The following is a 13,205-nucleotide window of genomic DNA, read 5'->3' on the forward strand; positions in this document are numbered from 1 at the left end:
GCTTGTGCTGATCCACCAACTCACATCCTAACAGAGCATGTGCCCACTTATTAACCAACTGTTTATTTAGTGATCAAAAGATGTCCAATTTTTTTTTTAAATCACACACTGCCATTTTCCATTATTTACTTATTACACAAAAAGCACAACCCGTGCCACGGAGAGAAGACTGAACTGTGGAAAATCTGAGGCAAACGTAAGGGAATAAGGTTTCACTTACACCGGTGACATTACAAAAAAAACCCCTAAAAAAACAAAAACACGCATCCCTCTTAGGAATTAAACAGATGTAACCCCGCCTTGATTTTCCACAGTTCTTCACAGCCGCCGCGTCTCCCGTCTCCGTCAGTGCAGAAGGTAACTTAGCTCTCCGCGTAAAGCTCCTGGACACCGCACAGTTTCCGCTTCTGCTTCTCCGCTCTCTCAAGATCAGAACTGATTTAAAAATTAAAAAAAATAAAATAAACCTCGAGGGTTTAATTAAACGCCCGGAAAACAGCAAGTGATCTTAGGTGTTGTTTAATTCATTCGTTCACTGTTAGGCTATGTATTTTGGCTCCCAGTAGTTTATTTTTTTTACCTACCAGCTTGAACTAATGCCTCGCACCAGAGACGACGCGAAGAGACGGTTCCTTTTTTTAAAGAGTAAGCAATGAGTAAAGCAAATAAAGGATACAGTGGGAGCTAACTGTGGATGATCTTGGATTTAACAGCCGCTTCCTGTGAAAGCAAAGATTCTGAAACTTATGGCGTGAAGGTAAGACAGTTCTTACTGTTTTCTCTGTGTGATGTATTAAACTTGAGAAAAAATAAAATAATCCAGGGTATAGTTTATAATCTATGACATATCGCTCAAAGATACATACATACATTAAATAATACTGCAGGTAGCGCAAGCGGCTGTGCAGTTTTATTTGTATGACAGGTCTACTGTTTACCTTATCGATCCTTGCTGGGCGTTAATATAAGACAGTTTTAACCACCACAAGAAAGGGTGGGTGGCTGGGGGGTTATAAGTGAGTTATACCCTAGTTTCAGACTTAAGAGTGGCGATGTGTCCGTGTCACGGTGCCCTTCCCAACCCGCGAAGCGCTGATTTCAGATCTGTGCTTTCCAATTTGTAATTAGTGCTGAGTTTTCAGAGGCAGCGGGTTTTCGGCACAAGCTTCGTGCTGCGCAGGTGACTGCTGTACAAGCTGCACACTCCGTCCTGTGTCAGCATCACTAAGCAGCTTTCACAAGTTATAAACAACAGGAAATAAATAAAGTGGAAAATGTATCTAAACCTCTCTTGATAAGCCTGCGTGCCTCGAGAGCGCCTTTGATGGAGTTTATGTTACTATGTGAATATTAAAAAAAAAAAAAAAAAAAAAAAAAGATGTGTATATTATATGTATGTTCCGAGTTACTGCCATATTCTAACTAACACATAAAACGCATAACAAATAACTGAATAATGCTAATGATTGTGGTGATTTTGATTTAAGACTTATCTCTTTTGATTGAGTCAGTGCTAAAAGGGGAGAAAGAAAGGAAAGAACAGTATGACTGCCTTCTGGAAAATATTAATAAGCCACCATAACAACAAAAACCTGCTTTGACATTTGGTCAGCAGCTGCTCTGTACCCAGCAGGTATGGATATCTGAATAGGTCAGGTGGTTATAACACCTGGTTGGCAAATTGGTGGTTTCATCAAAAGGGATGCTGTCAGGCTTTATTTGTCAAGGAAAATTGCTCATGTCAACTCCACTTGACTAGAATTAACTATTTAAATCTTCTTTAATATAGAAACCAAACCAGTAATCCTTAGTGAACCCATCTTATGTTAAATGGATAGAGGCTGAGCCTGGTTGAATTCCCTTGACACATTTTGAATTCTGTACATTCCTGTGTCTGATCTGCTGGATGCTTTTGTGTGGAAAACAGTCTGACCACAGCTGCCTGATGCAGGCTTGTCCAGCCTAGCTGTTTGGCCACAAGCAGATTTTCTGAATGCAATCTCCCAGATGCTATATAAAGAAATATAAGCACTAATTAATCCCTACACGGATTATTTGAATTAATACTCAGGGGAAAAAAAAAACACTAACAAGGGCTCAGATTCCATAAGATTCCTTAAGATGCATTGTGAGAGATTTGATTTCATGGCAACATTTACGTTGAGGTGATGCACAGACTTTGAATGGATTAAGCGCATAAAGATCTAAAGGGAAATCACTCAATGCTGCCGTTCGATCAATAAAATGTTCAGATTCAACACATTGCTCTCAAATGACATGCAGTCAACAGAAATGACACTGTGTCGCAGCTTGTGCTTGTTAAATCCAATTACAAACCCAAACAAAAGTTGTTCGGGTGCAGGGAGCTGCTGCTGTGAAACCACAGAGTCTTTTATTAATCAGACAGATTTGAAAGTCACTCACAGGAGAAATCTTACGTTGGACCGGCGTGGTGCAGTTGTTTTGTTTTGCAAAGTACAAACTATAAGGAATTTTGATGTAATTTTTTTGTCTGTATGTATTCATACTGTATTTATATATTTATATTTGTATAATGCTATGTACCTTTTGTAATTCTGTTTGCAGTCTTGTATGGTTTAAGCCTTGCCATGCTCTGGAGGAACATTTAATTTCACGGTGTATAGTATTACCTGTACATTATATGGCTGAATGAAGCCGCTTGGCTTGCCACTTCAGAAATACACTTTAAAAAGGGACTTTTTTTTTTTTACTAATCAAGTCTTACATGACTTTATGCATCTTGCAAAGTGCAACTTCATAAATGTGTAGGTGCAGAAATGAAACCACATATATTCCAAGATCTATAAACACTTTTTAATCATTGTGTATAGAAGATGCAGCTCAGACCCAGAATGTCATGGAGCACTTGATGATACTCAGTCGGGCCCCAAAAAACAGCACATCTGACCTTTGCGTGTGGCGCCATCTGACATCTAAGCAACCGAAGACGAAATATAAATAGTTTAGATTTTCAGCAGAACATAGAGCTTACTAACTGGATGCCTGAAATGGCCTCCGAATAGTGTAAACATGGACTCCTTCAAGAAAAAGCGGAGGTGTATTCCCTTTAATATCCCAAAAGGATGCCCATCCACAAGCTCTAACTCAGCTACATGGTTCTTCTTGTACGTCTCACAGATTTTATATCATGGTCACAAACATCCCTGTAAGTAAATTACTTAATTGTATTGGATCTCTGAGACTTTATCCAACTCATTTACAGTCTCTCTCTCTCCTGAAACCCCTTTCCCAGCATGTCAAATACATCAACGCTCAAGGGACGCACACAATTACTGACAGGATGGACGAGCCAATTAGGTCCAAAACTAATAGGAGATCTATTATGATTGTGGTTCTACTGTTATATGCTGTGATAGTCAGGTTAGCTGGTTAGTCTATATATGCGTTAATGGTGTGTCCATATTACATATTGATGTAAACGGTTTAAACGCTATTTACAATCACTAGGCTTTGTTTGTTGTCAATAACTGGATATTGATTTTTTTATTACTCATTTAACACTTTGCAATCACACATATTTTATTTTTAAATGTATTCACATGGAGAGGGGTACACACACAGTATTATATTTTTGGCAATTATAGTGCAGTTCATAACATTTTCAAATCACTAACACCTCCACAAATTCAATTTTATATTTAGAAGAGACGCACAAACATACAGAAAAAAGCTGCAAAACGTACTCGCTTGCATTTAGAAACAGACAAAAATAATTTATACACACTTACTGATCTGCTGGATAGAAATCCACCATTGCACATTTGTAATTAACATAAAAGAGCCTGCTGGTCTTTATGTTTTTAAGCTTGAGCAACAGGCAGTCAAAACTTAGTATACCTGGAAGAAACACTGAACCTTTGAACAGCTCGCTATCTCACTAATCCACAGATATACACACACAGGCAATGTTTTCCCAGAGGTATGATCCTGCTTTACCTGCAGTTAGAGAACAGTGTCAGAGAAAATTAGGCAGCACCCTCATTTCTGCATGATTGTACAAACCATCTACCTTTTCTTAGTTACACATTGCTAGTACCAGGTTCTACCCACCTTTGGAACTCAGAACTGTGGCATAGATTCAACAAGGTGATGGAAACAATTCTCAGAGATTTAGGTCCATAATGACATGATATCATCACACAGTTAGTGCACATCTGTGCGATGTTAATTTTTTAATTCGACCACATCGCAAAAGTGCTCGACTTGACGGAAATCTTTAGATTGTAGAATAGAGCCTGACCAATATATTGGCAAGTTGATTTTATCTGCCAATATGAGCTATTTGCTGATCGATTAGTATCTGCTTTTATAACAGATTATGAATGAAAAAGTAAAAGTAAAGAAGAGATGGGAGAAAGACTCTTCAATCATGTTACGAGTGTTGATGTTGCATAGTTTTTCCTTGCTGGCAGCACATTTGTTTGTAAAGTGTAAACAAGTCAATAAATAAATAAGTCAATAAATGATAACCTATCTATTTGTGTTGTGTGTGTGAAATATATCAACCAAAATATCAGTGTCAGTCTTACAAATCCTATTTCAGTTTGGCTCTACTGTGGAGGCAGTTTAAGTAGACCACATAAATCTTCATGTTGAGGAAACCAGTTCCAAATCATTTGAACTTTGGGACATGGATTGGTCATAAAGCAACCCGATATCACGCCAAAATGTGTAATAGACACGCCGGTCCCCTGTGTCTATTTCACGCTTTGCCTCTCCAAAATGTGAACTGGACACACATGCAGAAGTTGCATTACCAGCAGGGGGAGATAATATATTAAAGACAAGAAGTAATTTCAGGGTTCTTAATCATCAGAAATAAATAGGATGGGTGGCCAATATCTATATACATGCAAATGGGTAATAATTTCAGTCTAGCACTTTCCTGGTTATTTTCATGTTGGCTTGAAATAAAATATCTCCCTCTGCTGTTGCGGCAATTTACTGCAACTTCTGCATGCACATCGTTTTCATGCTTTGGAATGGCGAAGCGTGAAAAGGGTCAGATGGATCAATGCGTTCATGGTATTTATGCTAAGTTCTGACCCAACAATATGCATGTAGCAGTAGAAATGACATATCAGAAAAGGCAATGTTTTTATGATCTTCTATTGTCCAATTTTGGTCATCCTGTGTAAGCTATACTTAGCTAGCAGGAGTGGCAATCCAGTGTGGTCTTCTGCTGCTATACCCAATGTTCTCGTACCTCTGGTATCAATAACACATTTTCACTGACCAATTTATGTAAATTCTAGAGATGGTTGTGAGGGAAAATCCCAGTACATCACCACTTTCTGAAATACTCAAAACCAGCCTGTCTAGCATCAACAACCATTTGTTCAAAGTCACGTTTCTTTACTATTATCCTCTGTTTAAATTTCTGAAGGTTCTTTTGACCATGTCTACACAGTTAAATGCATTGAGATGCAGCCATGTAAATAGCTGAGTAGAAATTTGCATTAATTAGCAGGTGAACAGATATACTTAATAAAGTCACCAGGGAATATGCGCACAACATATGTGCATGGATAGTTGACATCGTTGGCTAATTGGCTGTAGCTCCTATAGAGCTTCATAAAATATAAGAAGCGTACAAACCTTGGCTCAAAATGCAGGAGAATTTTTTTCTAGTGAAAAACTTTATGAGACAGATGAAAGACTTTGGGTTGATATTGACAGGATGAGCATTATAAGACAAGGATTGAGTATTAATAGCAAAATAGAAATAAATAAATAACGTTTCAGGAGAAATAAACTTACTTCACCGTTCTCTTGTTGTGTCGACAGTTTGGTATGAAAAGCTTTTAAAAACCACAAATATGTGGTTCACCCAAGGGTTTCTCACTGTAGACTTTAAATTAGCGGCACTTGTTCGAAATGATTCCAACTTCTGCAGATGGTGCTTGACACCCAGAGACCCTCTAGGCGGTGTAGAAAGAAAAAATACTCTTCTTGACTGTGAATGTCAACCTTAACAAGGGCCAAAATTAAAAGGTGAAAGTGAGATGAAGTAGGCCGATGTGTCAGTTTTGATACAGCACATGACTCATTTGGGTCTTTGAACTATTTCTTTTTAAGCGATGTCAAATGCCAAACGAAAGCTGGGTTTGTATTATATTAAAGACTCTTTCATGGAAGTTCCCTTGACATTCTCCTCAACAGCTCAGGATTCTTTTGTTTTATTTTATTACCGATTACAAAACAAGCGTTTATTATGAATAACAAGAGTCTTACTCTTTGTGAACTTGATGCCCAGTCAAATATTATTTCATTAGAAAAGTGACATTTTTAGATGTTTTCCTCTAGTTAGGTATTCACAACCACAGTCAGGAGCATAGTATAAGAAAACTGAAGAAGTGATTTACTGCGGTTATAATAATTTAATTGATCAGTCCTGGTTATGTAAACGGTTGCTTGCGGTAACAATCTCACTGAAACCGGCCCTTTGATTTCATTATTCTTGCTGTTGCTTTGAACTCATTGTCTTTGTTTTCTGGTATGGATTTTTTGGTTGCTTGCCATAGTTTTCGCCAGCTCTGAGCACAAAACCATAGGCAGCTATTTAAAACAGACGAGCTTAGATTAGCTTTGCGCCCAGCAAAACAAAGGTATAACTGGTGGCTGGTAAAAAATATGATCAAACACTGAGCATTTTAAGATTTTCTTTAAAAAAAGAAAAGAAAAAAGATCTAAGTTAAGGCGGGGATTAAAAATAAATGGATTACTGGACCGCTCTTGTTTTTGTTGTACTGTTTAAGCCTTAGAAAACTGATTCCTTAACGATATGGGGACATTAGGCGTCACTCAGTAGTATTTTCATAGAAATGTTATCAGTTTGCATACACAATAAGTTTGCACTCACTTCATTTAGTGAATCAGGTTTATTCTACCATAGATTAAAAGAAATGTGACTGAGATTGTACTGGAAAGCCCCATTTCACTGTATGAGAAAATATACTTGTCTACATGTGCATAACAGAAGGGAAATCAACAAAGTAAAAATAACATAAAGAGCACTGTGGAGGACGTACTCTAAAGTACTTTGTGGAGCGTGATGATAGCTACCTTTGGAAAGACAGCTCATACGTTGTTGCTAGAATCCACTTAAGCCTTTCTCCAATTACTTTCATGTAATTCATGTTACTAATGGGACCATTCTGGATTTCACCTTTCATGCCTTTCATCAGACCATGAGACTTTGCTCTAATTTTACTCTGTGCTTGCCTGTTCTGCTCTTTGTTAATAACCACTGTGTTTGGTTGAACAACAGTTGCTAGTCAGACTGGAACTTGAACCCCTCAAGATAAGCAACATTTTGTTGTGCAACCCCTCAGAGCTTGAGAACATCTGACACATATTTCCATACACTATCACCGGTAATTGTTTGTGCTTCTCAGTAGGATTGCTTTGTTCTGCATTTTTCTGTGTCATCATTGCACACCCTGTACCACTAGGCCTTATATGGAAGGAAACCCCCTGCCTATGTAGATTTGGTACTTAGGGGCCTGGTCTTGAGCTTCTCTGAACTCAATGTGCTTTCTTTCAGACTTGTTTTTCTTCTTTCTGCCAATGAGACTTTCCAAGAGTCCGAGATATTCGTTTGTTAGTTCAACCAGTGGATGGGTATCTTTTTAATTTATTCGTGAATGCAATAAATATGTGTAGTATATAGGAAGAAGTAAAATAAGTACCAACACTTAACAATATTTCTTGTGTTTGAAACTGCAGATAGGGCTTTTGTTCTTTTGCATCTCAGTGATCACAGAACAGCTTGAGAGTAAACAAATAATGTGAAACCGCCACAAGACACTATTGTGGTTTCTGTTTTTACAGCCAATCCATCTGGTCACCTGACCTTTGACAGACTTACACTTGTTGCACCTCATTTCCCACTGTGGAAATGTGAGAAGCAGCTGCTCAGAGTCTTCATTTAATGACACACAGTTAAAAATTCACCTTGAAACAAAGTGACATATTTTCATGTGTTTAATTAAACAATTCAGGACAAATCCAGGGAATCGTTGGTACTTTTCAAGTTTCTCGTATAATAAGACCTAAAGTGTGTGAGCAAAAAAGAAGGGGCAGATACTCAACATTACAGGTGCATGCACTTCTGTTCATCTGTTTCTGGCTCTGTGTTACATGGGATGTAATGGAAAAGTAGTAAACGGTGTGTGTGTGTGTGTGCAACGTCACAAGGGACCACACCAGTTGTTAGGTTGGAACTACCCGATCACCTAATGAGGTCAATGGAGGATTGTTACCAACCTCCGTTTCCTCTTTTGGCAGTGGGTGGATGTCCTTCCATTACCCTTATGGCTTGATCTGAATAGAGAATAGCTCAAATCTTCACAACAGTAACCTTTATGTCTCACTGTATAAGCAATGTTGTAGCATAGGTAGAATTTTGTAACCTCTGCGGTTAAGCCTTCATGGTTGACTCATCGGTGCTTTTTATTCAGCCCTTTATGTATCTCTTTCACTCTGTTTCAGTGTGCCGTGTCTTTACACTTCCTGAATTTCCAATATATCATTTGTTTTCACCTCCTTCAGACAGTCTTTTCACAGTGAAAGCTCCCTTGCCAGTGTTAAAACTCGTACTTTGATTTCCCTTGATATGGGTTATTGCATACTATATCTCAACCAAATAAATGGCTGGGTGGTCTCTTATGTAAGTCACGTTGGCGCTTGTGCATCCTAATGCAAACTGCTGAGGGCCTTTCTTCTTTAACTCTGTTTAAGCAGAGATATGCTAACCCGGTGCACACTGTGTAAGAAGGATGGATTTGATTTAGTATGATACATATATAAATATAAATACAGCTTTCAAACTGTTCCAGCGTCTCTTCGTTATGAAATTTGATTGTCTCACTAAAACGAGAGAGCGTACCTCTGTCCACTTTCATTTGAACAGAAAACACAGCTTACCAATTCTTTTTAGTAAACAAGCTCCACGTTGTCTTTTTTATGTAAAATGTTTATTGCTTTTATGTCAGAGATGTGCCCGATCAAAGCAAATGCACCCCATATGGATGTTGCGAGAAAAACTTTTTAATTGCAAGAGCCGAGAGAAAGGCGGCATAATTGCAATGACAAGATTATGACACACTAATTGCTACCGGAATGAGCAGGTTTATTTTAGGCACAGTAAAAGTCATACCAGCTACCACCTACACAGCCGGTCCGTACAACGTGGCTTCACATTTGCAACGAGCTGCATTTTCACTCACACAGCAACAAAGGGGGGCTATTTTCTGAGAAAGCGAATTTACAACATAGTCACTGACTTCCTCAGCTTCGGTCATTCTGACCCAACAACAAACAGGGCTGTGCCAGATAGAAAACTAATTAGAATGAACGTTATCACGGGCTTAAATCAAACATGTTGTTGGTATTGACAGACTGATATCAGTTTAAGCTTTTGTGTTCAGCTTGTATAGGCTGTTACTAAAAACTAGACAAAGATTTAACAATGAAGGGTCTGAAGAAGGTTAACTAAGACTAAATCCCTGTGTTCACATAAAACAGCATAAGCTTGTTAACTTATTACACGAAAAAGGAAAACAGGTGTGACTATTTGGCATAATCACTTTAGAAAAGGCAATTACCTTGATCCAACATCCACAAATTAGATTTATGTAACAGAAGAGAAAATGGGGGGAAAGGCAAAAAGAGCCACAATCGGACAATGTGTATCTCAAGAAGCATAATGACGGTTTTGTAGTACAGCGAGGGAATTTATTTATTTATTTATTTATTTATTCATTATCATTCATTTCTTCAAGTCAAAGTCTCATTGAAATTTAAATCTCATTTCCAGGGGAGACCTGGCCATCATGGCAGCAAAGGTTACAGCAAATACAACACATAACAAGTAAAAAACAAATACAATATTTCACACAAACATACATTAAGAGCCATATTTAAAAACAGTAACACTGACTAAAAGAGTTATTCTCTCACTCCTTTAAAATGGACCTAAACTCCCCCATGGTAACCATTTCTGCCAATTTCAGTTCCTTCTGTAGACTATTCCAGGAAACAGGGACAGCCTTTTATTTAAATGCCTTTTTCCCAGTTCTGTTCTGATTTTCAGGACAACTTATTTGCATGGCGTTGTGACAGCAAAGGCTATATTGGTTGTAGTTTTTACACATATAAATACACAGATAAGACTGAACTAGCCCGAGGAGAGAGTTCTAGATAAAACCAACCAATGGGAACGTCTGCTTATATACAGAGATGGCCGATTTCCACATCCAATAATAACAATAAAAAAAAGACACAATGATAGACACTGTCCACCCTCTTTATGTACTGGGCAGGTGCATTCATAAAAAGCAGATCATCAAAATCTAATAACAATAATGGATTGCATTTATATAGCGCTTTTCAAGGCCCTCAAAGCGAACGGATAGAGAAACAAGATTTACAAAAAAAACCTTTCAACTTGGACACAAGCCTTTCGATGTGAGTTTTAAATGACAAACCTTGATCTCTAATGATACCTACAATAGATAGAAACACAGATAACAACTCTTTGCCATTTGAGAATAACGTGAACTTTGAATTATCTACATTTAACACCAGGTTAGTTGTAAGTTGAGTTAAATGTTACTGAGCAACATCAAAGGCAGACTGTAAAAAGTCAAGGGGTTTGTGCTACTGAAGGAAATGAACAATAGGTTAATCATCTTCATAAAGATGGAATGCAGCATTAGATAAATTTTCACAAAGGTTATTTATATAGAGAGAAACAATTATTTGATCTAATTCGGAATATGTAAGTTTGCTCACTTGTAAAGAAATTAAAAGTCTCTGATTTTTAGGGTAGCTTCATTTAATGGAGAGAGACAAAATTTCAAGCCTAAATCCAGAAATCCAGAGTGACCAGCATTTGATCCCTAAGAAAATCATGATTTAGTACTTGGTGAAGAAACCCTTTACACATCTTAAGAGAGGTTTGGTTCCACTCTATAAATCCTTTTGTTTTCTTGGCTGCTGCTTGGTAACTCGAAGCTGCAGCTCCCTCCACAGATTTTCTATAGGATTGAGGTGTGAAGAACAACTTAGTTACTCCATTTCCTTAATGTGTTACTTTTTTAGCCACTCTTTTGTTGCCTTGGTGGTATGTTTTGGGTCATTGTCATACTGGAAGATCCATCCACCGCATGGCCTCCGTTTACTGGCTTGTCATCGCAGTCACACTGTACCCTCCTCAGAAAAATAGCCCCAAAGCATAAAGTTTCCAGCTCCATGTTTTACTGTTTGGATGGTGTTCTTTGGGCCATGCTCAGTATTTCCCATTATACAAAAACATCAGGACAAATTGATACCCCTCAGCTTGATTTTGGTTTTATCTACCGCAGCACTTTCTCTGAAACCATCTCTGAATCATTTAGATGTTCACTAGTAAACTTAAGATTGGCCTGTACTGTCAGGATCCTGGGTCTCCTGACCCAGCGTTTTTAGTTCTTTGTGATTCTTGTATTTTGTACTCGTGTGATTTATTCTATGGTTTCTAGTTTTGATCCTCTGCCCTTCATGTTTCTCTGTGCCCCCTCTGTTCTGTGTACGTCTGTGTCTTTGCATGTTTGAGCTTCTTGTTTTCTGTCACTCTGTATTGTGAATTATGTTCTCATGGTTGGTCTTTTGTTACTCCCTCAAGTCTAGTTTCTTGTGTTCCAAGCTTATTGTTTCCCACTGTGTATTTTGGTTCTTAGAGTCCTCTGCCTTATGGTTTATGTCTGTGTTTCTTAGTTGCTGTCTCCACCGTGTCAAGTTTGCGTCTCTGTGTTATACTTCCTGTTTTACTTTGAAGGTCTGTGTCATTACTTCCCAGTGTATTTAAACCCAGTGTTTCTCTGAGTCAGTGTCGCGTCATCCCTCATGCTGTGTGGATCTCCCTGTGTGTTTAGTTTGTCATTTTCCAGTTTAGTTTAGTTTGCTTTTGTAGGCTTTTCCCAGCCAGCAAATAAAGCTGTGGTTTTGAGTTCATCCCGACGTGTCTAAGAGCCTGCATTTTGGGTCCAATTCCTGCCTGCCACACAGCGATTCATGACATGTACATGTGCTTTCTGGACCAGGGTAACCTTCTAGACACTCCAACATATGCTTTAGTGTGTTACTATTGGTTATCTTGGTGACTGTGGCAAGATCTTCCACTGAGGGTGACAGATGGTCATTTTTTCTTCCATTTTCGAGTCATTGCACCAACAGTTTTATGTTATCGCCAAGCTTCTTGCCAATGCTCTTGTAGCACATTCCAGCATTGTACAGGTCTACACTTTCGTCCATAGAGATGGAGAGGATGGAATAGAAGAAACTGATTGAAAAATTTATTGATTCTGTGCTCAGGTGTGCTTTATACATCAATCTAACACATTGAGATCAGGAGTATCTGTAATTGATTGAATGATTGATTGACTGTAATCTGTGTGCTGAATGACTAAATCCGGTTTTGCTTTGCGATCAAATAGTTGTCACTCAGTGGCATGCAAATCAATAACTTTTATATAATGTGTTTTTTCTAAATTTTTTGGTTGATTATGGTTGATGTCTCTCTCCATTAAAATGAAAATATCATCAAAATTAATGACTGTTCATTTCCATGTAAGTGACCACACTTACAAATTCAGCAAGGAATCAAATAATTATTTTTCCCGACTGTAAATGTTCGAGTTTGAGTGCTTCTGTGAGATTAATAATCAAGTTTAAAGGCTCTTAAATAGCAGCAATTTAATACAGCTGCTATTAAATGGGGCTTACTGTAAGATTAACAGGGTAGTTGCGTGGTTTATTAAACTGAATTTTCACAACTGGTGCTTAATGTCAACATTTGTTGTTGTTTAATGTCGTTTAATGCCAACAGAGTTGTGTGTTTTTCCTAATTAAAGTTGCAGGTTAGGTGTGCATTTATGAGAGGATTATAAAGTCATTATGCTTAAACTATTTTCAGATTATCGGGGAGATTCATAATTACCGGGTGTGTTTTGTAAATGTAAAAGGTAATTAGAACATAATTTGCTACCTGAAATTTAATCCAATAACAGAAATTAGACAACTACAAAAAAATGACCAATATATATCAGTATCCATGCTTATGAGTCTATTCAATCTTTTATTATGCATGAATCAAAACTTGTCTGGGGGGAAATAAAAAT

The 13,205-nt window shown here is 37.8% G+C and overlaps 1 protein-coding gene across 1 annotated transcript in view; it reads left to right on the top strand.

The window, feature by feature from the left end:
* The first annotated feature begins 391 nt into the window (after positions 1–391).
* drd2a (dopamine receptor D2a) overlaps positions 392–13,205 on the top strand; it is a 48,930-nt gene continuing 36,116 nt past the window's right edge. The window contains exon 1 of the mRNA XM_087850970.1: positions 392–757. The gene's annotated coding sequence lies outside the window, so the exon portion shown is untranslated. The remainder of the gene's footprint in view (positions 758–13,205) is intronic.

Source organism: Neolamprologus brichardi, chromosome 14 (genome assembly GCF_056152115.1).
Source record: "Neolamprologus brichardi isolate AB-2024 chromosome 14, ASM5615211v1, whole genome shotgun sequence".
Classification (NCBI taxonomy): domain Eukaryota; kingdom Metazoa; phylum Chordata; class Actinopteri; order Cichliformes; family Cichlidae; genus Neolamprologus; species Neolamprologus brichardi.